The sequence below is a fragment of the Somniosus microcephalus genome, chromosome 4, assembly GCF_052327205.1.
Source record: "Somniosus microcephalus isolate GS21.2 chromosome 4, FLI_Smic_1.0, whole genome shotgun sequence".
NCBI classification, from domain to species: Eukaryota; Metazoa; Chordata; class Chondrichthyes; order Squaliformes; family Somniosidae; genus Somniosus; species Somniosus microcephalus.
The window spans coordinates 139,120,063-139,147,427 of NC_140990.1; the positions used below are offsets into that span (position 1 = coordinate 139,120,063).

Here is a 27,365-nt window from a genome sequence, read left to right on the forward strand (position 1 = left end):
GCCTTCACATCCTTCCTAAAGTGTGGTGCCCAGAATTGGACACAATACTCCAACTGATGTCATAAGAAATAAGAGCAGGAGTAGGCCATACGACCCCTCGAGCCTGCACCGCCATTCAATAAGATCATGGCTGATCATCGACCTCAACTCCACTTTCCCACCCAGTCTCCATATCCCTTGAATCCCCTAGAGTCTAAAAATCTATCGATCTCAGCCTTGAATATACTCAAAGACTCAGCATTCACAGCCCTCTGGGGCAGAGAATTCCAAAGATTCACAACCCGCTGAGTGAAGAAATTCCTCCTCATCTCAGTCTTAAATGGCCGACCCCTTATCCTGAGACTATGCCCCCTAGTTCTAGACACTCCAGCGAGGGGAAACACTGGAGCTGGTTTCACCACCATGATCATTCCCCATACTGAGACTCTCTGATTCTCATTTTATAGACTGACTGTAAGTGGTCCCTGGATTTGATGTGACACTGTAAGTGGTCCCTGGATTTTGTGTCACCGTGTAAGTGGTCCCTGGATTTGGTGTTGCAGTGTAAGTGGTTCCTGGAATTGGTGTCACAATGTAAGTGGTCCGTGGATTTGGTGTCACGGTGTAAGTGGTCCCTCGATTTGGGGTCACAGTGTAAATAGTCACTGAATTTGCTATGAGGCTGTGATTGGAGGTTCAACACACATGAGATAGGGGCGGGTCCAGGGGTTAGGAATCTTTCACCCGGCAACATTGACATGTGTTCAGCACAGAATGATCCCACACAAATCTGTTCCCCATTAACACTGTCCATACTAATTCACCAGAAACAGCCCAGTGCCTGCAAGTAATTGCAGCCCCGTGTCTGACATTAGTTAAACAGACAATTTAAAACATTGTAAAGAGAAAATAAGAAACATTATAGTTCAACAGAGTCTATTAATGGGCAGTGAAAGCCCCTCACCCCAACTCCTCTTTCACCCCTACTCTCCAACCCCCTCACCCCAACTCCTCTTTCACCCCTACTCTCCAACCAGCCTCACCCCAACTCCTCTTTCACCCCTACTCTACAACCCCCTCACCCCAACTCCTTTCACCCCTACTCTCCAGCCCCTAACCTCTACTCTCCAACCCCCCTCACTCCAACTCATCTTTCACCCCTACTCTCCAAACCTCCTCACCCCTACTGTCCAGCCCCCTCACCCCAACTCCTCTTTCACCCCTACTCTCCAAGCCCTCTCACCCCAACTCCTCTTTCACCCCTACTCTCCAAACTCCCTCAAGCCAAAACCTCTTTCACCCCAACTCTCCAACCCCTCACTCTTACTCTCCAAACCCCCTCACCACTACTCTCCAGCCCCCTAACACCAACTCCTCTTTCGCCCCTATTCTCCAAACCCTCTCACCCAAACTACTCTTTCACCCCTACTCTCCAACCCCTCACCCCAACCCCTCTTTCACCCCTACACTCCAACCCCTATCAGTCCAACTCCTCTTTCACCCCAACTCTCCAACCCCCCTCACCCTAACATCTCTTTCATCCCTACTCTCCAAACCCTCACCCCAACTCCTCTTTCACCCCCGACTCTCCAACCCCCTTTCATCTTCCATTGATATTTGGAACCTGTCAGAATTTGAAAGATATTTACAAATGATTTGATTGTTTCTTAGAGTTGGGATCTTTCTTCATTCTGTTGCCTTCTGATTGAAATGAAACCAACAGTTTTTACCAGTCGGGATTTGAAAGATATTTACAACAGATTCTAGATGTTCTTCGAGTTGGGCTCTTTTTCTATTCCGCCCACTCCAGGAGTTAGATAACAGACTTTCTCCTGTGAATATAGAGCTAGAGTATTGGGTCGTGATGTGTTCACTTGTTCATCTTGTTGACTCTAAAAATTGAGTCTTGTGGTTTCAGACACCAGATAATCAAGCTCACGACAACAGATTGTCTTTTACTGACTTTATTAACAGCATTGCAAAAATACAGACAGATTATAGTTACCCATCCGGAGACAGGGTTAATACAATGGATTCAGAGCTCTCTTCTCCCCAGGCCTGCAGTAACAAGCTGCGGCTACACTGGTGAGATTTATACTGAACTTGTTTACTGCATTCGTGATCTGGCCCTGCTCAAACCTGAGATATCTGTGCATTGATCTGACTGTCACCACAAGGCTGTGTCCCTGTCACACAGACACCGTTTCCATGTTTCACAGACCATCTCTTTACACATCCCCTTCCATCCTCAATCAACATCAGGAAAATAGATTATCTGCTCAATACCATCATGCTGTTTGTGGGATCTTGCTGTGCGCAGATTGGCAGCCACATTTCCTACATTCCAACAGTGACAACACTTCAAAAGTATTTCATTGTCTGTAAAGCGATTGGGACGTCCTGAGGTTGTGAAAGGTGGGATAGAAATTCAAGTCTTTTTGATTTCATAACAGCAAAAGTTACACTGGGACAAATGTTCAGTCATTTTCTATTAAAGGCACCCTGGAAGGTCTGGGGAGCTGGGGCTTGAGAGTAACAGAAGGTATGAGAACTGAAATTATCTAGACTTAGAAAGGAGAAAAGGCCCCGAAATGGAGCAGTCGGTAACAGGACATCAATTAGTCTCCTCTTATCTCAGTGACATCAAGCACTCGATTCACTGAGTGTTTGACATTAATCCCGAATATTAAACTCCAGCCCAGTTATAGGGGTTAGTAACATCAGCAGAAACAAACCCCAACTGTCAGAATGAACATGATTCAGTCCGGGATGTGATTAGTAGCAGCAATAACAGCAGAATCCAACCCCTGCAGTCACTTGTGAACTCGCTGGTGTGTCAGCAGGTGCGATGACCAAGTGATCCCCTTCCTAAACTCAGAGCAGGTGATCTGCCTCTCACTGGTGTGAACTCGCTGGTGTGTCAGCAGGTCAGATAACTGAGTGACTCCCTTCCCACACATGAAGCAGGTGAATGGTCTCTCCCCAATGTGAACTCGCTGGTGTGTCAGCAGGTGGGATGACTGAGTGAATCCTTTCCCACACTCAGAGCAGGTGAACGGCCTCTCCCCAGTGTGAGTGTGTTGGTGTGTCAGCAGACTCTTTGTGCTTTTATAGGCCTTCCCACAGTCTGAACATTTAAAAGGTCTCTTATCAGAGTAAACAAGTTGGTGTTCAGTGAGGTGGGATGGCTGAGTGAATCCCTTCCCACACTCAGAGCAGGTGAATGGCCTCTCCCCAGTGTGAATGCACTGATGAATTTCCAGTTCAGATGGGTAATTGAATCCCTTCCCACAGTCCCCACATTTTCACAGTTTCTCCGTGGTGCAGGTATCCTTGTTGAACGATCAGTTGAAGCCTCGTCCACACACAGAACACGTGTACAGTTTCTCCCAGCTGTGAATGGTGTGGTGTTTTTTCAGGCTGTGTAACTGCTTAAAGCTCTTTCACAGTCAATGCACTGGAACACTCTCACTCGGGTGTGAGTGTTTCTCAGTGCTTTTCCAGTCACACTGATCTTTGAAATCTTTTCCCGCAGACGGAACAGACAAACATTTCTCCTTCCAGATTCAAAGGCCAATGATATTCAGGTCCTGATGAATCGAGTGACTCTGTCAGATCTTGACGTGATGTCTGGTTTGAGTTTCCCGATTGCAAATCCTCCCCTTCTAATGCCTTGTAAAAGGAGTTTACAAAAGTCATCACTGTAAATACAGGACAAAAATTCAGAACAGACAATTCTTTCCTCTCTTGTTCCCCAAAACTGTAAATCCCCATCCCACACACTCTCCCTCCTCTCAGTGCTGAAATACAAACCCAACGTACCATCTCCAACATTTCCTCCCCCACTCCCAGTTTCCTCCTCCCTCTCCACTGGCTGGGTTCAATTCTGCACCCACTGTATGCAGAGAGGTCCCTTGCAGTCAGAATCAGGGGAATTTATAATAGGGAACAAAGAAATGGCAGACGAATTAAATACAAACGTTGATTCTATCTTCACAAAGGAGGACACAAATAACCTCCCAGAGATGTCGGGGATCATAGCGTCTAATGAGAGGGAGGAACTGAATGAAATCATTATTTGCAGGGAAACGGTGTCAGGGAAATTGATGGGTTTGAAGGCCGATAAATCCCCAGGGCCTGATAATCTACATCCTAGGGTACTTAAGGAAGTGGCCCTAGAAATAGTAGATGCATGGCTGGTCATCTTCCAAAATTCTATAGACTCTGGAACAGTTCCCATGGATTGGAGGGTAGCTAATGTTACCCCATTATTCAAAAAAGGTGGTAGAGAGAAAATGGGGAATTATAGACCTGTAAGCCTGACATTGGTTGTAGGGGTTGCAAAATTTCCCCTATCTCCCTGAAGATTTGAAAATACTGGTCCACATTGTGGACGAAGAATTAGGTGATGTGGCTTGTCTATAATGTTTTAAAATGTGCCTAGAACCGCAAAAGACTGTTCTGAGATGGAAAGAACGTGGACAACACGGGAGTCGTGGAGCTCTGTGGAAAATATTCACACATCCGAAGACAGTACTTTATTAATAAAATCGTTCCCTGGAGTTTGGGCAATCACAAAAGGTTTTAAAATGGCCACAGAAAGCTTGGCCAAAAGGACAAGCAGCTCGCAGCAAAGTTATCTGTGTGAAAAAGTGGGCGGATACACGGGCTGTGAGTCAGACCTGCCAATCAAAGGGAGGTTCCCTTCAGAAGCACTTGAAGTTGTTTATTTACTTAAGAGATTACCCCACTTGAGAAAACCGCAGGACTAACGATTTGAAACTGCTTCTGTTCACATAGCCATTCAAGGCATTCACAGACAATGATAGACTGAAATCATGGAATGGATTTCAATTTGCAACCGTTTTAAGAATTGAATGGGTTTAAATCACCTAGCATTCTGGACAATAGGGCTGTTGCATTCTCTTTTGTTTTAGCCCAGGTGAACTCTGGATGTAGGCGGGATCATTTTGGCCCCACAGTGCAGACACTAACCTAGTCCAACCATTTTGAGTTAGCCAATCACAGCTTTTATCTTGTGAATTGGAACTTTTTGGGCGCGAATTTCCCAGACAGGCAAACAGCAGAGGGGGGAGGGGGCTCACAACGTATATATGATAGCTGCTGAGAAGCTATCGCTCTCTCTTTACTTCCTGGGACCACAGGTGAGCTTCTCTCTCTCTCTCTCTCTCACGTCGCTGGACCACATGTGAGCAGAGTTTCTGACTCCTCAGCAATGCAACCTAGTAAGGAGTTAAGGGATGGTAATTAAGGGGATTTTGCTAAGATTGTTTAATCAACATTGTAGTCACTTACCCCTCGTTTTTACCGCCTGCATTCCCCCATTTAAGCAATTTTACTGTAATTATTGTGTTCGTGTGGTATAGTTTGATATTTCATGATAGTTTCTTGTAGTTAATAAAACTTGATTTTTCTCTCATCCAAACCACGTGTCCGTTTTAATATCATTAATTATAAGTCCTGCAGTCAGAACTGGAAGGTGGGGTAGCGATTCGAAACCGCTGTTTTAAAATTGGTTTATTGGAAATTGGTCAGATTGCAGGCAAAGGCTGCAGACCAGGTTAATTACCTTAAACCAGTTAAAAGAAGCCCCCCTACATTGGTAGTGGGGAAAATGCTAGAGTCCCTTATAAAAGAAGTAATAGCAGAGCAAATGGAAAGCAGTGACATGATCAGACAAAGTCAACATGGATTTACAAAAGGAAAATCATGCTTGACTAATCTACTGGAACTTTTTGAGGATGTAACTGGTAGAATAGATAAGGGAGAACCAGTGGATGTGATGTATTTCGACTTTCAGAAGGCTTTCGATAAGGTCCCGCATAAGAGATTAGCGTGTAAAGTTAGAGCACAAGCGATTGGGGGTAAGGTACTGACTTTGATAGAGAACTGGTTGGCAGACAGGAAGCAAAGAATTGGAATAAACGGGTCTTTTTCCGAGTGGCAGGCAGTGACTAGTGGGGTACTGCATGGATCGGTGCTAGGACCCCAGCTATTCACAATATAGATGAGGGAATTGGATGTAATATCTCCAAGTTTGCTGACGACACCAAAGTGGATAACCTCGCATTTATCCACATTATACTGCATCTGTCATGCATCTGCCCAATCACCCAACCTGTCCAAATCATACTGGAGTTTCTCGGCATCCTCCTCACAGCACACACTCTGCAAACTTGGAGATGTTACATCTAGTTCCCTCGTTTAGATCATTTATATGTATTGTGAATAGCTGATTTGGACAGGTTGGGTGATTGGGCAGATGCATGACAGATGCAGTATAATGTGGATAAATGCGAGGTTATCCACTTTGGTGGCAATAACAGGAAGGCAGATTATTATCTGAATGCCAATAGATTGGGAGAAGGGGAAGTGCAACGAGACCTGGGTTTCCTTGTGCACCAATCGCTGAAGGTAAGGATGCAGGTGCAGCAGGCGGTTTAGAAGGCAAATGGTATGTTGACCTTTGTAGCAAGAGGATTCGAGTACAGGAACAAGGATGTCTTGCTGCAGTTGTACAGGGCCTTGGTGAGACGACACCTTGAGTATTGTGTGCAGTTTTGGTCTCCTTATCTGAGGATGGATGTTCTTGCCATGGAGGGAGTGCAGCGAAGATTCACCAGACTGATACCTGGGATGGCAGGAATGACATATGAGGAGAGATTGGGTCGATTGGGCTTATACTCACTGGAGTTTCGAAGAATGAGAGGGGATCTCATTGAAACTTACAAAATTCTAGCAGGACTAGACAGACTACATGCAGGAAGCATGTTCCCGATGGCGGGGGAGTCCAGAACCAGGGGTCACAGTCTAAAGATAAGGGGTAAGCCATTTAGGACAGAGGTGAGGAGGAATTTCTTCACCCAGAGAGTGGTGAACCTGTGGAATTCTCTACCACAGAAGGCAGTGGAGGCCAATTTTTTAAATATATTCTGGAAGGAGTTAGATATATTTCTTAAGGCTAAAGGGATCAAGGGATATGGGGAGAAGAAGGGACCGGGTACTAAATTTGGATGATCAGCCATGATCTCATTGAATGGCGGAGCAGGCTTGAGGGGCCGAATGGCCTACTCCTGCTCCTATCTTCTGTGTTTCTATCTTCTATGTTTCTATGAGAGTAAAATCAATGAGTTAATGATTGTCTCTCCTAGTCACTGGGACCCTGAAGCCCCGCCCACTCTTTGTTCCTTTACCAAGTTGGCCGCGAATGCGCCGCAATCCTCCCTGACCAAGATGGTGGCCAGTGGCCCCGCTCACCCGGGCCTGTCACCGCTGGGCAAACACGGGGCCTGTGGGCTCTTACTCGGGCCCTGAGGCCTGCCCCAGGTGCTGATGGAGATTCCCGGTCCACCCGCGGGTCCATTTCCTCCCCCTGCCATCAATCTCCTCCCACCTCCCGAGCCGCCTGTTCTGCCTCAGTCCATCACCACCACTCACACTGCGCATGCTCAAAGTACAATGCACCAAAATGGATAACTTCGCACTTTCTCTGTCTATTTATAGTTAAAGGGACAGACCCGTTTATCTTGGAGTGTTGGAGGACTTCACTAACAGAGCGCCCATTAACAGTCGCTCCCTTCTGTACTGTGCAGTGATTGTAAACCTGTCTGTTTCAGTGACTTGAGCCTTTTTGAAATGTCTCACTATTTTTGACGATCCGTTTGACTTGCTTGTTTAATGGTGAAATTCTTCAGAATTTTGCAGTGTAATGAAGGTTTTGTTTAAAGGTGGAGTGATAGCTCTTTCTAAATATTCTGTTCCCCCCTCCCCCTTCCACTTTAAAACATCCACGCTACTGACTAGGAAGGTACCAAGTTCAATCCTTCGTCTGTGCTGTTAGTTGATCTCTGACAAGGCAGCAGTTCAGGGCTATAATTATCCTCAGTACCACTGGGCTAACTAAGAGTAAGAATCAGGCACTGCCCCTGCTCTTGATGGAGATCCAGTGACATCAACTGGGAAGTGTATGGATGTCCATTGAGGGCAGGATTGGACTGCTGTCACTGCTGACACTCACTGAGTCAGCTGATGGTGAGGCTCTAGAATCAAAGAATCATAGACTCGTTACAGCACAGCAGGAGGCCCATCGAGCCAATGCTGGCTCTCTGCAAGAGCACTTCAGCTAGTCCCACTCCCCCCGCCCATTCCTCGCTGCCCTGCCAACATTTTTCCATCAGGTACTTATCCAATTCCCTTTTGAAAGCCACAGTTGAATCGACCCCCACCCCCCTTTCAGGCAGTGCATTACAGATCCTAATCACTTGCTGCGTAATAAAGTTTTTCATGTCACCTTAAATCTGTGCCCTCTGGCTCTCGACCTTCCGCTAATGGGAACAGCTGCTCTCTATCTACTCTGTCTAGACCCCTCATGATTTTGAACACCTCTATCAAATCTCCTCTCAACCTTCTCTGCTCCAAGGAGAACAACCCCAGCTTCTCTAGTTTAACCACATAACTGAAGTCTCTCATCCCTCGAACCATTTTTTCTGGAACAAATATTTTCTGCACCATTTCGAAGGCCTTCATATCCTTCCTAAAGTGTGGTGCCCAGAATTGGACACAATACTCCAGTTGAGGTCATAAGAACATAAGAAATAAGAGAAGGAGTAGGCCATACAGCCCCTCAAGCCTGCTCCACCATTCAATAAGATCATGGCTGATCATCGACCTCAACTCCACTTTCCCGTCTGATCTCCGTATCCCTTGATTCCCCTAGAGTCCAAAAATCTATCGATCTCAGGCTTGAATATACTCAAAGACTCAGCATTCAAAGTCCTCTGGGGCAGAGAATTCCAAAGATTCACAACCCTCTGAGTGAAGGAATTCCTCCTCCTCTCAGTCTTAAATGGCCAACCACTATCCTGAGACTATGCCCCCTAGTTCTAGACACTCCAGCCAGGGGAAACAACCTCTCAGCGTCTACCATGTCAATCCCCTTCAGAATCTTGTATGTTTCAATAAGATCACCTCTCATTCTTCTAAACTCCAGAGAGGTCGGAGCAGTGTTTTCAAAAATTCATCATGACTGCCTTCCTTTTGCATTCTAAGCCTCTATTTATGAAGCCCAGGATCCCGTATGCTTTTTTAACTGCTTTCTTAACCTGCCCAACCATCTTCAACGATTTGTACACATAAACCCTCAGGTCTCTCTGTTCAGGCACCCCCTATAGAATTGTACCTTTAGTTTATATTGCCTCTCCTCGTTCTTCCTACCAAAATGTAGAGGTTAACTAATTGCACCCAGCCAGATTCAGTTCCTTCTGGAGAGAAGGGGAGACACAAAATCCCAGACGATGTAATGAATGTTGTTTTTAGACAGTAAGGATGAAGGGAGAGTGTGTAGAAAGGGGAGTTTACAGCTTAGGAGGGACAGGAGGGAAAAGGATGTTGTATAGAAGCTAGATTTGTCTGTTCTGAAGTTTTATTCTGTTCTAGCCACCATTTCCTGTTCCTGGGACTAGGGACAGGGTCACTGGCAAGGCTTGGAAGCTAAGCTAGAGCCAGGCCTGGTTAGTACCCTGGAGGGGTGACCATCAGGGAAGACCAGGTGCAGAAGGTCACGGAAGGAGCCCCGAGGAGGGGCGGTTGGTGAGCAGGCCCGGGCGTTGGGCTGAAGATTGTCGGACAGGAGAAATGGTGGAAATGGAATGGCGGCGCGCACAGACGCAGCGGCTTTGCTTCTCCCAGGACGGTGCTATTTACGTTTAATGTTATTTGTACTGGACTCATGGGAGCTTGCAAGATCACATTTCGTTGTTCATGTACTTGTGCATTGTACAATGACAATAAAGTTGAATTATTATTATTATTTGAGAGCATTACAAGGGGAGGATCTGCAGATGGAAACTGAATCCAAACATTGCGTCAAGATCTGACAGATTCACCGGATTCATCAGGACCTGAATATCATCGGCGCTTGGTTATAGAAGGAAAAAACACCAATTGCAGCGGGGAGAAACAGGACAAGTGTTCTTTGTCTGTATCCACTTTTAACAAATCGTCTACTCTGTGAGACCCGTGCGCCCACCTGAATCAATGGTGTAAATGTAGGGAATGTGGGAACAGATTCAGTTGCCCATCTGAGGTGCAAACTCATGGATACAGTCACACCGGGGAGAGGCTGTTCACCAGCTGAGTGTGGAAACATAGAAACATAGAAAATAGGAGCAGGAGTAGGCCATTCAGCCCTTCGAGCCTGCTCTGCCATTCAATAAGATAATGGCTGATCCTTTATCTCAATACCATGGCCCCGATTTTCTGGCAGCTGTCGGGCGGCTTTTCATGCGGCCGTCGTCAGAAAATCGCGGAAAAAGCGGGTCGGGACCCCCCCCCGCCTGATGCCCTGCCCCGTCCGACTTTCGGACCGCCGTTTCCACGCTCCCCACTTCAGTCCCGCCTGCCATTGGCGGGACTGCTGGTCGGAGCACTAATCACCAATGATCACCTTGTTAAGGATGATTTTCCCGTGCCGTTGCGATTTTGGGCCTTTCCCCACCTGAAACCCGCCTGCGGGGAACCCCGCCGATGAGAGCTGGTGTGAAAAGAGCTGGCTTGCTTGCTTGCAGCAGCAGGTCGCTGAGGGCTGAAGAGAGTTAAAGAGGCAGCATTTGCAGGCTGCAGGACCTTGTTGATCAAGGCTTGGGGGAACTATTTGAAGCCTTAGGAGCAGCTGCAGAAAGTTGGAGCCTCACACACTTCTTCAGTGTAAGCTCCTGAGAAGCCCCTCTCACCACGCTAACTCAGGACCTCCTCAACCGAGGCATCGGCTAGAAGCATGGGAGGCCTTTGGCACCTTCCCTTCCTGGCATTAGAGGATCTCCAACAGCAGAGGTGGCAGCAGCAGAACCAGGAACAGCAGGATGATTACCAGGAGCACCAGGCTGCTGCTCACGCCAGAAGGGGCCAGCGCTTGGAAGTGGCTTGAGAGCACCTTGCTGCACTTTAGGGGCCAGTGGGACCCGTTTCTGCACTGGCAGTCCTACTCAGAAGGACTTCCATGAAGATCTGATTTCTCTGTTCAACAGATGGCCAACGCCCCTCAAGAGATGTCATTCTCTTATGAGCACTCACCATGTTTTCCGTATGCTGGCGAGTTATCTCCTCCATGGAGGTTGCCAACCTTTCCATGGTGCTGCGTTCATGCACCAATGACTCCACAAAGGCTCTGCTCATGGTCGCTATGGACTCCTCCATTCGCTCCACACTCGCAGCGACCCTGGAGACAAAACCTGCCAGAGACTCCTGCATCTGTGCATGGAGATCCATCACCTCTTCTCTTGCAGATGGACCCAGAGGCAGAGGGTCGAGATGCAGCACAGCTGAGCTGGGCTGGTAGAGCCCTGCGCCCTCCGACGAGGACTCTCCACTGCTGTCCCTGTCTCCAGAATCTGCTGAGGCTCACTTGTCAGCTGTGAAACACCAGGTGACAACACTACTCTATGTCCCGAAGGTCCCTCCGAGGTGTGAGTGTCTGCGCTGGTGCTGGGTGCGCTTACTTCTGCTGACGCTGCGCCCTCAGAGGTTGGAGCTTCTTCTGAGGAGCCTGGCTGCACAGCCTCTTCCTCCTCCACAGTGAGGACGGGGGCTCTGGATGGTACTGTGGGGGAGTAAAGGAAGGAGTTACAGATGTAATGCCAAGGTTCCTCAGGTGACTCCCAGCGAGTTGGCATCTGCTGATACCTGCAGCCATGCAGCATTGGTCTCAGTGGGAGGCCTCTTCCTCCCTGACCTAGGGAAGAGGACCTCCCTGTGGGCCCTAACCCCATCCAATAATGCCTGCAGTGAAGCCTCGTCGAATTTGAAGGCAGCTCGGGGTCTGGCACTGTCCAAAGCTGCTGCAGGCTCCTCTGCCATCCTGTATGGTCCATTTGGAAGCCTTCAGAGGATGCAGTGCTTGCCATGGACCTTGAAAGCACCACGAATGATGACATCATACTGTGGGGATATCTGACTCGATTTAGACAATTAGCAAGGCTTCCCACATGCTGGGAATTAATTGGCCAATTGAGGGAAAATTGCGTGGGGCTGGCTGACACTTTTTTATGTGTGTCAGAAACCCCACATTCGGGGAAATCCGACCGTTCCCCACACAAGCCGAAAATCGCATATTCCCACTCTCTCCCTGTACCCCTTGATGCCTTTTGTGTCTAGAAATCTATCTATCTCCTTCTTAAATATATTGTGACTTGGCCTCCACAGCCTTCTGTGGTAGAGAATTCCACAGGTCCACCACCCTCTGAGAGAAGAAATTTCTCTTCATTTCAGACCTAACTGTCCTTCCCCGTATCCTCAGACTGTGACCCCTCGTTCTAGGCCCCACAGACAGGAGAAACATCCTCCCTGCATCCAGTCTGTCTAGCCCTGTTAGACTTTTACACGTTTCAATGAGATCCACTCTCATTCTTCTAAACTCTAGTGAATACAGGCCTAGTCGACCCAATCTCTCCTCATAAGGCAGTCCTGCCATCCCAGGAATCAGCCTGGTGAACCTTCGCTGCACTACCTCTATGGCAAGTATATTATCTCTTAGGTAACAAGACCAGAACTGCACACAGTACTCCAGGTGTGGTCTCACCAAGGCCCTGTATAACTGTAGTAAGACATCCTTGCTCCTGTACTCAAATTCTCTTGCAATGAAGGCCAACATACCATTTGCCTTCCTAACTGCTTGCTGCCCCTGCATGTTTGCTTTCAGTGACTGGTGTACAAGGACACCCAGGTCCCTTTGTACATCAGCATCTCCCAATCTAGCACACATAAATAATACTTTACCTTTCTGTTTTTCCTACCGAAGTGGATAACTTCAAATTTATCCACTTTATACTGCAATTCCCTTAGTAATTGCACACTCACTCAACTTGTCTAAATCACCTTGAAGCCTCTTTTCATTCTCCTCACAACTCACAATCCCACCTAGTTTTGTGTCATCAGCAAACTTCAAAATATTACATTTGGTTCCCTCATCCAAATCATTGATATATATTGTGAATAGCTGGGGCCCAAGCACTGATCCCTGCGCTGCCCCACTAGTCACCGCCTGCCACCTCGAAAAAGACCCATTTATTCCTACTCTCTGTTTCTTGTCTGTTAACCAATTTTCAATCCATGCCAGTATATTACCCCCAATCCCATGTGCTTTAGTTTTGCACACTAACCTCTTATGTGGGACTTTATCAAAGGCCTTCTGAAAATCCAAATACACCAAATCCACTGGTTGTCCATTATCTATTCTACCAGTTACATCCTCAAAAAACTCCAGTAGGTTTGTCAAACACGATTTCCCTTTCATAAATCCATGTTGACTTTGTCTAATCCTGTTGATATTTTCTAAGTGTCCTGTTATCACATCCTTTATAATAGACTCTAGCATTTCCCTACTTCTGATGTTAGGCTAACTGGTCTGTAATTCCCTGTTTTCTCTCTCCCTCCTTTATTAAATAGTGGGGTTACATTTGCCACCCTCCAATCTGCAGGAACTGTTCCATAATCTATAGAATTTTGGAAGATGACAACCAATGTATCCACTATTTCCATGGCTACCTCTTTTAGTACTCTGGGATGCAGATTATCAGGCCCAGGGGATTTATCAGCTTTCAGTCCCATTAATTTCTCCAGCACTATTTTTTTACTAATACTAATTTCCTGTAATTCCTCCTTCTCACTAGACCCTTGGTTCCCTAGCATTTCTGGGAAGTTATTTGTGTCCTCTTCCGTGAAGACAGAACCAAAGTACTTGTTTAATTGCTCTGCCATTTCTTTGTTCCCCATTGTAAGTTCTCCAGTTTCTGACTGTAAGGGACCTACATTTGTCTTCACTAACCTTTCTCTTTTTACATACGTGTAGACGATTTTACAGTCTGCTTTTATGTTCCTTGCAAGTTTAGTCTCATACTCTATTTTTCCCCGCTCAGTCAACCTCTTGGTCCTTTTTTGCTGAACTCTAAACTGTCCCCAATCCTCAGGCTTGCAACTTTTTCTGGCAACTTTATATGACTCCTCTTTGGATTTAATACTATCCTTAATTTCTTTTGTTAGCCATGGTTGGGCCGCTTTTCCTTTTGTGATTTTGCACCAGAAAGGAATGTATAACTGTTGCAATTCATGCATTTGTTCCTTAAATGTTAGCAATTGCCTATCCACCACCATGCCTTTTAATGAAGTTCCCCAATCTATCATAGCCAACTCTCTCCTCATACCTTCATAGTTTCCTTTGTTTAGATTTAGGACCCTATTTTCGGAATGGACTTCTTCACTTTCCATCTTAATGAAGAATTCTATCATGTTATGCTCACTCTTCCCTAAAGGACCCCGCACAACAAGATTATTAATTAACCCCTTCTCATTCCACAATACCCAATCAAGGATTGCCTGTTCCCTAGTTGGCTCCTCAACATACTGGTCTAAAAACACATCTCGTACACACTCCAGGAATTCATCCTCCACAGTATTATTGCTAATTTGGTTTGGCCAGTCTATATGTAGGTTAAAGTCACCCATGATTACTGTAGTACCCTTATTATATGCATCTCTAATGTCCTGTTTTATGCTATCCCCCACATTACCACTACGGTTTTGAGGTCTATAGACAACGCCCACCAATGTTTTCTGCCCCTTGGTGCTTCTTATCTCCACCCAGACTGATTCTACATCTTGATTTTCTGAGCCAATATCCTTTCTCACTATTGCTCGGATTTCATCCTTTACTAACAAGGCCGCCCCACCTCCTTTTCCTTTTCACCACTCCTTCCTAAATATGGAATGTCCTTGGATATTCAGCTCCCAGCCTTGGTAACCCTGCAGCTATGTCTCCGTAATCGCAATTATATTGTATCTGTTTACATCTTCTTGTGCTGTTAATTCATCTACCTTATTACGAATGCTTCATGCATTCAGATACAGTGCCTTTAGATTTGTCTTTTTAACATTTTTTGACATCTTAGCATGTTTATGTACTATGGCCCTATTTGTCTTATTAGCATTTGTTCTTGCCCGGACCCTATTTGTTAATGCACTCCTTTGTTTGGATGCTCTGTGCCTTCCTGACACAATCTGGTTATCCTTACCCCAATCACTTTCCTGCACTGCTTCCTTGTCTTTTCTCTTCAGCATCTTTAGTCAGTCGCTTCTCTCATCCATTCCCACACTAACATGTTCATAAGGAGGAGAATCCATTCACTGCTCTGTATGTGGAAAGTGATTCTATCGATCATCCCATTTACTGACACACCAGCACAGTCACACCGGAGAGAGACTGTTTAGATACGTCACGTGTGGGAAGGGATTCACTCAATTGTCCCAAATGTTGACACTCCAGAGTGTCCACATTAAGAACAGTTGCTGTAAATACTCTCACAGTGAGAAAAGCTTTCAAAGTCCAAAGCAGCTGATGCACGATCAGCGCATTGATACTGGAGAGAGGCTGTTTCAATATCCTGTGTGTGGGAAGAAATTCACCCCACCTGCTGAGACTCCAGTGAGTTCACATGTGACTGCAGGGGTTTGGATTCTGTTATTAATCACATCCAGGACTGAACCATGGCAGAGCCTGTGCACTTGGGTTTCTTTTTGAATAATTGATGAATTGTCTCGCAATGGGATCAGAGACTCATTCTCTATTCACTAATTGGGGCATTCAATGGCGGGGCTGTTTCACAGCATACCCCACGGGGGAGAATGTGCCCTATTCACACTGGATTTGACCAGTGTGCAGGCACAGTTTTCACCTGTATTTGGAGCATGCGCATTGTCACTGTGATCAGAGCCGGGCGAGTGGGACAAGCGCAGAAAGGTCAGCAACTTCAGAGGAGGAGAGGGAGGGGAACCAATGAGTGTAGATCTCAACCCAGCCAGAGTCAGCACCTTCAGGGGAGGAGAGGGAGTGGTAACTGTGAGTGTAGAATCAAACCCAGCTAGAGTCAGCACCTTCAGGGGAGGAAAGGGAGGGGAACTGGTGAGTGTGGAACTGAACCCAGTCAGAGACAGCACCTTTATAGAGTCATAACAGCACAGAGTCTATCAAGTCACTCCTTTGGTCTAATGAAAACAAATCCAGCTTCTCTAACCTGTCCTTGTAGCTAAGATCCCCCATCCCCAGAACCATTCTGGTGAATCTCATATGCACCCTCTCAAGTGCCTCCACATCCTTCTTAAAGTGTGGTGACCAGAACTGGACGCAATACTCCATTTATGGCCTAACCAGCGCTTTAAAAAGGTTCAGCATAACTTCTCTACTTTTGTACTCAATACCTCTATTTATGAAGCCCATATGCTTTGTTAAACACCCTCTCAATATGTCCTGCCACCTTCAGGGACCTACGCACATTAACACTCAGGTCCCTCTGTCCCTGCACACTCTTTAAAACTGTGCCACTAAGTGTCTATTGCCTCTCCCTTCATCAATCTTAACTGTTACTTCAACAAAAAATTCAATTAGATTAGTTAAACACCATGTTCCTTTTACAAACCCGTGTTGGCTTTCTTTAATTAGCTTAAACCTCTCCAAATGCCCGTTAACTTTTTTTCTTGATTATTATTTCTAAAAATATATATACCACTGATGTTAAACTGACCAGCCTGCAGTTACTTGGATTTTCCTTACACCCTTTCTTGAACAATTGTGTCACATTTGCCACTTTCCAATAATCAGGCACACCCCTCACATTTAGGGGAGTTTGGAAAATTATGGCAAGCCCTTCTGCTATCTCCTCCCCCAATTCCCTTAGCAACCTGTGATGCAAGCTATCTGGTATTTGATTCAAACTCTCCACACTTCGGATATCTCACCATCTCTCCTGAAGGCACTGGTAAAAGCAGAGCATACAGTTAACATCCCACACAATTGTAACAGAAGAGCCCCAGAGCTGGGCCCCCCTTGTGCAGTCCCAGGGCTGGAATCCCCATGTACAGTGCCACTGTTGGAATCCCCATGTACAGTCCCAGAGTTGGAATCCCCATATACAGTCACAGGGTTGGAATCCCTGTGTAGAACCCCAGGGTTGGAATCCCCATGTACAGTCCCAGGGTTAGAATCTTCATGTAAAGTCCCTAGGTCGGAATCCCCATGTACAGTCCCAGGTTTGTAATCCCCATGTACAGTCCCAGGGTTGGAATCCCCATGTACACTCCCAAGGTTAGAATCCCCATGTACATTTCCAGAGTTGGAATCCCCATGTACAGCCCCAGCGTTGGAATCCCCATGCAGAGTCCCAGGGTTGGAATCTCCATGTACAGTCCCAGCTTTGGATTCCCTATGTGCAGTCCCAGGTTTGGAATCCCCATGCACAGTCCCAGGGTTGGAATCTCCATGTACAGTCACAGGGTTGGAATCCCTGTGTAGAACCCCAGGGTTGGAATACCCATGTACAGTCCCAGGGTTAGAATCTCCATGTAAAGTCCCTAGGTCGGTATCCCCATGTACAGTCCTAGGTTTGTAATCCCCATGTACAGTCCCAGGGTTGGAATCCCCATGTACAGTCCCAGGGTCAGAATCCCCATATACAGTTCCAGGGCTGTAATCCCCATGTACAGTCCCAGGGTTAGAATCCCCATGTACAGTCCCAGGGTTGGAATCTCCATGTACAGTCCCAGCTTTGGATTCCCCATGTGCAGTCCCAGGGTTAGAATCCCCATTTTCAGTCCCAGGGTTACAATCCCCATGTACTGTCCCAAGCTGGAATCCCCATGTACAGTCCCAGGGTTTGAATCCCCATGTACAGCCTTAGGGTTAGAATCCTCATGTACAGTCCCAGGGTTAGAATCCCCATGTAGAGTCCCAGGGCTGGAATCCCCATGTACAGTCCCAGCAACATCTTACATTTATACAACAGAGGGAGCAACTCAATGCCGGTTAGCATCAGGGTGGGTGGTGGATGTGGAACTCGGTCCCTGGCCTCCTGTGTAGGGCTTTCTTGTTGCATCAGGTTGAGCTGGAGTGGAGAGGGGGGAGAAGCTGCTGGGTTTAACCCCCAGTACTTCTCAGCCCAGTGGGACCCAACAATTTCCAAGGTGGAACTGTGAAGGGAGGTGGATTCTAGGGAGATTAACTTGCTAAACGGGCACTGTCCATACAGTGTAAAAGATTACCGTTTTAGAAACAAGTATTTATGTAGAGACTTTCAATCCATTTTATATATACAGATTGTTTTAATTCATTCGATGTGGGTGTCACTAGAAATGCCAGCATATTTTGCCAGTCCCTAGCTTCCCATTGAGAAGGCGATGCTGGGCCTTCTTCTTGAACCTCTGCAGTCCGTGCAGTGAAGGTACTCTCAGAATGCTGTTATGGAGGGAGTTCCAGGATTTTCACCCAGCGATGATTTAGGAACAGTGCTATATGCCCAAGTCAGGATAGTGTGTGACTTGGAGGGGAACTGGGAGGTGATGGTGTTCCCATGCATCTGCTGCCCTTGTCCTTCTAGGTGGTGGAGGTCGCATGTTTGGGAGGTGCTGTCAATGTTCTGGTCGAGTTGCAGATGTATAAATTCGCTCTCCTTCACCCCTCCCGCTCCCACCTCGCTCTCTCTCCTCCTATAGAGGCCAGAGCCTGGTGTAGGCCCAGACCAGGTGGATATTTCCTGAAGGATATTAGTGAACCAGTTGGGATTTTATGACAATCCGGCAGCTTTCATGGTCACATTTTTCTTGTGCCGTCCCCACAAATTCCCAGATTCATTCAGCTCAATTTCACAACCTGCCTTTGTGTTTTTCTGGGTTCGCTCTCACCCTCCCTTTCTCCTGTTTTAAATTCATTTTGCAGGCTATTAGAAGTGGAGGATTTGCAGACGGGAAGCTCAAACAAAACACCACTTCAAGATCTGACAGAGTCACTCAATTCATCAGGACCTTTGAGCATGGAAGCAGAAAGCACCGTTCAGAGCAGGCAGAAACCGTACACGTGTTCTGTGTGTGGATGAAGCATCAGCCGATCCCCTGGCCTGTCGAGACACAAGTGCAGTCACACCCAGGAGAGGCCATTCACCTGCTCCGAGTGTGGGAAGGCATTCACTAATTCATCGAACCTGCTGAAACACCAGCATGTTCAAACTGAGGCGAGGCTGTTCACCTGCACCGAGTGTGGGAAGGGAGTCACTGAGTCATGCAATCTGCTGCAGCACCAGTGAGTTCACACCGGGGAGAGGTCGTTCACCTGCTCTGAGTGTGGGAATGGAATCACGTGTTCATCCAGCCTGCTGACACACCAGCGATTTCACACCGGGGAGAGGCCATTCACCTGCTCCGAGTGTGGGAAGAGATTCAATCAAACATGCGACCTTCTGACACACCAGCGAGTTCTCACCGGGGAGAGGCCGTTCACCTGCTCCGAGTGTGGGAAGAAATTCAGGTGTTCATCCACGCTGCTGACACACCAGCGATTTCACACCGGGGAGAGGCCATTCACCTGCTCTGAGTGTGGGAAGGGATTCACTCAGTCATCCCACCTGCTGCAGCACCAGCGAGTTCACACTGATGACAAACCTTTTAAATGCTCGGACTGCGGGAAGTGTTATAAATGTTCCGGTTCACACTGATGAGAAACCGTTCAGATGCTCTCACTGCGGGACTGGGTTCAGGCGATCATCTCACCTCACTGTACACCAGCGCACTCACACTGGGGTGGGGCCATTCACCTGCTCTCAGTGTGGGAAGGGATTCACTCAGTCATCCCACCTACTGATACACCAGCGAGTTAACACTGCTAAGAGACCTTTTAAATGTTCTGACTGTAAGAAGAAATTTAAAAGCACAAAGGATCTGGTGGAACACCAGTGAGTTCGCACTGGGGAGAGGCTGTTCACCTGCTCCGTGTGTGGGAAGGGATTCACTCTATCATCCACCCTGGTGACACATCAGCGAGTTCACAAGTGATGGCAGAGGTTGGATTCTGATGTTTTTGCTGCTGTTAATCACATCCAGGATTGAACTGTGTTCATTCTGATAGTTGGGGTTTGTTTCTGCTGATGTTAATAACCCCTGTAACTGGGCTGGAGTTTAATATTCTGGACATATCTATATATATAAAAGAGTAGGTTTGTCTGTTTGTCTGTTTGTCTGTCTCTCTGTCTGTCTGTCTGTCTGCTATACACTCAAAAGTTATAGAGTGTACCTACACATATGTTATATCAAAAGAAAGCTTATCATTAGGGGAGTCTAATAGGCATATTTACCTTTTGGTCAGACAAAAATTGTTCGGACACTATACAAAAAGCCTTAAAAAAAAAGGACAAAATCAGATCATTAGCGGTTGACCAATCCTACCAGTCATTAGCGTTGAGTGACGTGATGGTTGACCAATTGGGGGGCGTTTCATGGCGTTTGTGGGCGGGGCCTAATCGTTCAACCTGCCGAGCGGGAGCTGAGCTGAGCTGTGGTGAGTGGCGGCTATTAAACACCTGCCGGGCCTCAAGCTCAAAAAATGGTAATGGAGGTGAGGAAATTGATTCATTAGTATTGACACGTTAAATATAGATTACCAGCAAAAAAAAAGTTGGTTTTAAAAGAAAAAAAATCCATTTGCAAAGGGGTCGGGCTTTCCCCCCCTCGGCGGTGGATGAGCTGCCTGCAGACCCTGGCCTCGAAGCCTCAGCCTCTCCTCGCCAGCCACGCCCGAGCTAGGCACCGCCCGTCCTGCTGGGCCGGATTCCAAACCAGCGGCCTGCGATCGCCGCCATCTTGGTAAAGGCTGGCGGAGCGGAACGGAGCCGAGCGTAGCCACCGCCACCATCTTGGTAAAGGCTGGTGGGGCGGGATGGAGCCTAGCGGGAGGTGAGTTGAGGTCACTCGGCCCGGTCCTCGGCTCCGTTTGGGGCCGGGGACTCGGGCTTTCCCCCCCTCGGCACGGTCCCGGGGCTCGGCTGCGTTTGCGGCCAGGGACTCGGGCTTTCCCCCCCTCGGCCCGGTCCCGGGGCTCGGCTCCGTTTGTGCCCGCGGGCCGGGGACTTGGCCTTTACCCCATTCGGCCCGGTCCCGGGGCTTGGCTCTGTTTGCGGCCGCGGGCCAGCGACTCGGCCTTTCCCCCCCTTGGCCCAGTCCCGGGGCTCGGCTCCATTTGCGGCCGTGGGCCGGGGACTCGGCCTTTCCCCCCATTGGCCTGGTCCCAGGGCTCGGCTCAGTCTCCGGGCCTCAGGCGCTAGGGAAGGAGAGGGGAGGGAGGGAGAGGGGAGGGAGGGACAGAGAGGAAAGCAGGGAGAGACAGGGGAAGGCAGAGAGGGGGAGGGAGGGAGAGAGGCAGGGAGAGGAGAGGGGAGAGGGAGAGAGAGGGAGACAGGAGGGAAGGAGGGAGAGAGAGGGAGGGAGAGAGAGCGGGGAGGGAGCGGGAGAGACAGGGGCTAGGAGAGAGAGGGGAGAGAGAGAGGGGCAGGGAAAGAGAGGGGGAGGGAGAGAGAGAGGGTGAGGGAGGGACAGAGTGAGGGGGTTGGATGATCAGTTGAAGATTCGTCCACACACAGAACACGTGTACGGTTTCTTCCCGCTGTGAATGGTGCGATGTTTTTACAGGCTGTGTAACTGATTATAGCTCTTTCCACAGTCAGTGCACTGGAACACTCTCACTTGGGTGTGTGTGTCTCGGTGCTTTTCCAGTCACATTGATGTTTGAAATCTTTTCTCACAGGCAGAACAGACAAACATTTCTCCTTCCACATTCAAAGGCTGATGATATTCAGGTCCTGATGAATCGAGTGACTGACAGATCTTGACACGATGTTTGGTTCGAGATTCCAGTCTGTAAATCCTCGCCTTCTAATACCCTGTAAAAGGAGTTTACAAATCTCATCAGTGTAAGTACAGGACAGAAATTCAGAACAGACAATTCTAGTTTCTACGGAACATTCTTTCCTCTCTTGTTCCCCCAAAGCTGTGAATCCCCATCCCACACATTGTACCTCCTCCCTGTGTTAAAATCCAAACACATCGCACATCTCAAGACAGTTTGTCTTTTGCTCCCAGTTTTCTTCCCCAACCCTGGCTGGGTTCAGTTCTACACTCACTGGTTCCCTTCCCTCTCCTCCCCTGAAGGTGCTGATTCTGGCTGGGTTCAGTCCTACACTCACTGGTTCCCCTCCCTCTCCTCCCCCGAAGGTGCTGACTCTGGCTGGGTTCAGTCCTACACTCACTGGTTCCCCTCCCTCTCCTCCCCCGAAGGTGCTGACTCTGGCTGGGTTCAGTTCTACACTCACTGGTTCCCCTCCCTCTCCTCCCCCGAAGGTGCTGACTCTGGCTGGGTTCAGTCCTACACTCACTGGTTCCCCTTCTCTCCTTGATGAAGGGAATGCAATGGATGTTGTCTGCATGGATATTAGGAAGGCTTTTGACAAAGTACCACATAGAAGGCTGGCTAACAAAATTGAGGCTCATGGAACAGATGTATCAGTGGCAGCTTGGATAAGGAATTGGCTTAAGGACAGAAAACAGCGAGTTGTGGTAAATGGCTGTTTTTCAGACTGGAGGTTGGTAGACAGTGGTGTTCCCCAATGGTCAGTACTATATATAAGTGACCTGGATATTGGAATACAAAGTAGAATTTCTAAATTTGCCAATGACACCAAACATGGTGGGTCTGGCAAACAGTGAGGATGATACCAATCGACTGCAACACGACATAGAAAGGCTAGCAGAATGGGCAGACAAGTGGCAGATGGAATTTAATACAGAGAAGTGCGAGGTGATGCATTTTGGCAGCAGGAACAGGGAGAGGCAATATACACTTAATGGCACAGTTTTAAAGAGTGTGCAGGGACAGAGGGACCTGGGAGTTAATGTGCATAGGTCCCTGAAGGTGGCGGGACAATTTGAGAGAGTGGTTAACAAAGCATTTGGGATCTTCGGTTTCATAAATAGAGGTATTGAGTACAAAAGTAAAGAAGTTATGCTGAAGCTTTATCTTTATAAAGCGCTGGTTAGGCCACAACTGGAGTATTGCATTCAGTTCTGGTCACCACACTTTAGGAAATATGTGAAGGCCCTTGAGAGGGTGCAGAGAAGATTTACCAGAATGGTTCCGGGGATGGGGGTCTTTGCTACAAGGACAGGTTGGAGAAGCTGGATTTGTTTTCACTAGAGCAAAGGAAGTTGAAGTTCACCATCCTTGGCCTCTTGCATTGTTCCACGGAAGCTCAACATAAACTCGATGAACAGCACCTCATCTTCCGATTAGGCACTTTACAGCCTTCCGGACTCAATATCGAGTTCAACAATTTCAGATCATAACCTTGGCCCCTATTACATTTTCACTTATATTTTTTATCCACCCTTTTGTTTTGGTTTTTCCCTCCCCCCCCTTTCCTTTTTTTTCTCTCTCCCACATGGTAGCTGTCTCTCATTCTGCCAGAACATTTCACACCTAATCTGAGCTGTCTTTTGTCTCCACTAGTCCTATCACCATCTCATCTCATTTTGAATACCTCTTAATATCTCTTCACTTCTTTTGTTCTCTCCCCGCCCTACCTTTCGGTCTATTTCATTTCCTTTCCAGTTTTGAAAAAGGGTTAGACCCGAAACGTCGACTCTAATTTCTCTCCACGGATGTTGCCTGGCCTGCTGAGTTTTTCCAAAATTTTCTGTTGTTATTTCGGATTTCCAGCATCTGCAGTATTTTGCTATCGTAAAGGAAGTTGATGGGTGACTTGGATCCGGAAGCCCATTTCACTAATGGGTCCTTTACAAAAATGGCCGCACACGCACTCTACCGCTTGATGAAGCAAGTTTGCGACACACAATGCTACAGCTTTTCTTTACAAAGATGGCCGCCATCAGCCTGGGCCTATTACCGGGCAAAAGCCCCGGAGTTGCAAACGCAGAACCTGTAAGTTCTCGTTCGGGACTTGCGGCCTACACCAGGTGTTGATGAAGCCCGCCCACTGAGTGCGTTACCTCCCTGCGCCCCGCTGATTCGTTATCGGCACAAAAATCGTGTCTCCCACCTTTGTCCGCTTCCAAGACCCACATGGCCCAGCTCACAGTGACACTGCGCATGCTCTGAATATAGGCGAAAACTGCGCCTGCGCACTGGGCTCCTCCAGTGTGAATAGGGCACATTCTCCCCCACGGGTCATGCTGGGAAACAGCTCGGCCATTGAAAGCCCCAATTAGTGAATAGAGAATGAGTTTCTGTAATCCCATTGCGAGACAATTCATCAATAATTCACACAGAAACCCAAGTGCACGGGCACTCTGCCATGGTTCAGTCCTGGATGTGATTAATAACAGAATCCAAAACCCCTGCAGTCACATGTGAACTCACTGGCGTCTCAGCAGGTGGGGTGAATTTCTTCCCACACACTGGATATTGAAACAGCCTCTTTCCAGTATCAATGCGGGTAATGTATGAAGATATGGCGGTGGAATCAGATGGTTACTGGTGGGGCCTGGTGACAGGTTATTATCAGAAGCCCTTTTCAGGCAGGCCGATGATTGGATGTAACCAGAACAACATCTGGTTCTGCCTTTTCCTGTCCAGTCTAATGACCCTGATGTCTTTTTCTATGGCAAATGTAGAGATGTGAAAGAAGAGAGAAAATCAGGCTTGGGCCAGAAAGAAGGTTCCTTGAATGAACAATTCAGGAGGCTGTTTTCTGACTCATCTGCTTGAGCTTAAAACACCATGAAATGAAAGACAACATGCCTAGTGACACTGGAGTTGTCAGTAGTGGTTTCTATCCCTAATCACTGTATCATAAGCCTAACATCCTAACCCCCCAAACCTCAACCCCTAACGCCAACCCCTAAACCCTAACCAAGGATTATTGACAGAGATCAATGGAAGAGCAAAAGACGTGACAAAGGAAATATTCGAACAATTATCTTGCTTAAAGAAATAATGCAAGGTATGTTAATAACAAGAGATTAATTAAAGAGACCATCAAAATCAGCAATGACGATTACAAAGATTAGAACATTTCAAAGTGATCACATGCAGTATGTGTGAAGGAGTTTTTACTAAATCGAATCCAAAAAGGGTTAAATGATACAGAAAATAACAGACTTCAAATCTTATGCAAGATAATTCTTTTAAGGGGTGGTTCAAAGGAATTTAAGATGAGTGTACTCTTTTGTATGGACCATAAACAAATAAAGTGGAATTTTAAAAACCATTCAATGAAACTCAACAATTAAATTAAAATTTGGTTGACCGGGTGATGCTGCACTCCAGTCCCTGCAGCACCCACCAACCGCGGAAGGCCTCAAGTGTGCCGGCGGACACCACGTGCTCCATCTCCAGGGCCACCCGGGCATGAACATAGCTTTGGAAGAGAGGCAGGCAGTTCGGCTGAACGACCGCTGCCTGGACCAGTTACTGGCCACTTTGGCCAGGCCTTAAGATGAGTGTAAAGTGAGGCACTGCAGTTCAGTCTATGACACCCACAAGCCCATAACCACATAAGAGGTTAGTGTGCAAAATTAAAGCACATGGGATTGGGCGTATTATACTGGCATGGATTGAAAATTGGTTAACAGACAGGAAACAGAGAGTAGAAGTAAATGGGTCTTTTTTGAGGTGGCAGGTGGTGACTAGTGGGGTACCACAGGGATCAGTGCTTGGGCCCCAGCTATTGACAATATATATCAATGATTTGGAGGAGGGAACCAAATGTAATATTTCCTAGTTTGCTGAAGACATGAAATTAGGTTGGATTGTGAGTTGTGAGAAGGATGCAAAGAGGCTTCAAGGCGATTTAGGCAAGCTGAGTGGGCAGGCAAATACATGGCAGATGCAGTATAATGAGGATAAAGGTGAAGTTATCCACTTCATTAGGAAAAAAAGAAAGGTGGAGTATTACTTAAATGGTGCTAGATTGGGAAATGCTGATGTACAAAGGGACCTGGGTGTCCTTGTACACCAGTCACTGAAAGTAAACATGCAGGTGCAGCAAGCAGTTACGAAGGCAAATGGTATTTTGGCTTCATTGCAAGAGGATTTGAGTATAGGATCATAGAACCATAGAAACATAGAAGATAGGAGCAGGAGTAGGCCACTCGGCTCCTCGAGCCTGCTCCACCATTCAATGCGATCATGGCTGATCATCCACATTCCGTACCCAGTCCCTGCTTTCTCCCCATACCACTTGATCCTTTTAGCCTTATGAAATATATCCAACTCCTTCTTGAATATATTTAATGTATTGGCCTCTACTGCCTTCTGTGGTAGAGTATTCCACAGGTTCACCACTCTCTGGGTGAAGAAATTCCTCCTCATCTCTGTCCTAAATAGCTTACTCCTTATTCTTAGACTGTGACCCCTGGTTCTGGACTCCGCGACCATTGGGAACATCCTTCCTGCATCTAGTCTGTCTAGTCCTGTTAGAATTTTATATGTTCCAATGAGATCCCCTCTCATTCTTCTAAACTCCAGTGAGTATAGGCCCAATCGACCCAATCTCTCCTCATACGTCATTCCTGCCATCCCATGTATCAGCCTGGTGAATCTTCGCTGCACTTCCTCCATTGCAAGAAAGTCCTTCCTCAGATAAGGCGACCAAAACTGCACACAATACTTGTCAGGGTCCCAGCTACACGTTCCTCTGCTGACCACCAGAGGGCGGTTTAGGTTGCCTCAGTACACTGCAGCCATGTCCCTGTATTGCTCCTCACCTGTGTCTCATTAGAGTAATTGACTCATGTGACTAATCAGGCCTGTTATTTAAGCTGGCTGTTTCCAGCCCTCAGGGCTCAGTTTTGGGTTCTCCTGCCTACAAGTCACAGGTCAGTTTGTAGTCCTCCCCCTGCGTTTGGTATTCTCGCTTTTGTTTCTTTGAATTATGCTTTGAGAGTTTGTTTGGGGAGTTCTCGGTACGTTCTGTATTTGAGGAGCCCTCTTGAGAAGCGTCTCTCAAGTTTTACTCCATCTCAAGCCCTTGGTCTTGTGAAGCATCTGTCGAGTTTTACTCCATCTCAAGCCCCTGGTCTTGTGAAGCATCTGTCGAGTTTTACTCCATCTCAAGCCCTTGGTCTTGTGAAGCATCTCTCGAGTTTTACTCTATCTCAAGCCCTTGGTCTTGTGAAGCATCTCTCGAGTTTTACTCCATCTCAAGCCCTTGGCTGGCCCTGCACTTGGGTCCTCGACTGCACCTTGTGGCCTGCACTTGGGTCCCCTGCCGTACCGTAACAATACTTAAGGTGTGGTCTCACCAAGGCCCTGTACAACTGCAGCAAGACATCCTTGTTCCTGTAATCGAATCCTCTCGCTATGAAGGCCAACATATCATTTGCCTTCTTAACTGCCTGCTGCACCTGCATGCTTACCTTCAGCGACTGGTGCACAAGGACAGCCAGGTCTCGTTGCACTTCCCCTTCTCCCAATCAATTGCCATTCTGATAATCTGCCTTCCTGTTTTTGACCCCAATGTGGATAACCTCGCATTTATCCACGTTAT

The 27,365-nt window shown here is 47.3% G+C and overlaps 1 pseudogene; it reads left to right on the plus strand.

Annotated features, from left to right (window-relative positions):
- The first annotated feature begins 2,008 nt into the window (after positions 1–2,008).
- Positions 2,009–19,863, plus strand: LOC147119841 (uncharacterized; annotated as a pseudogene).
- The last annotated feature ends 7,502 nt before the right edge of the window (positions 19,864–27,365 follow it).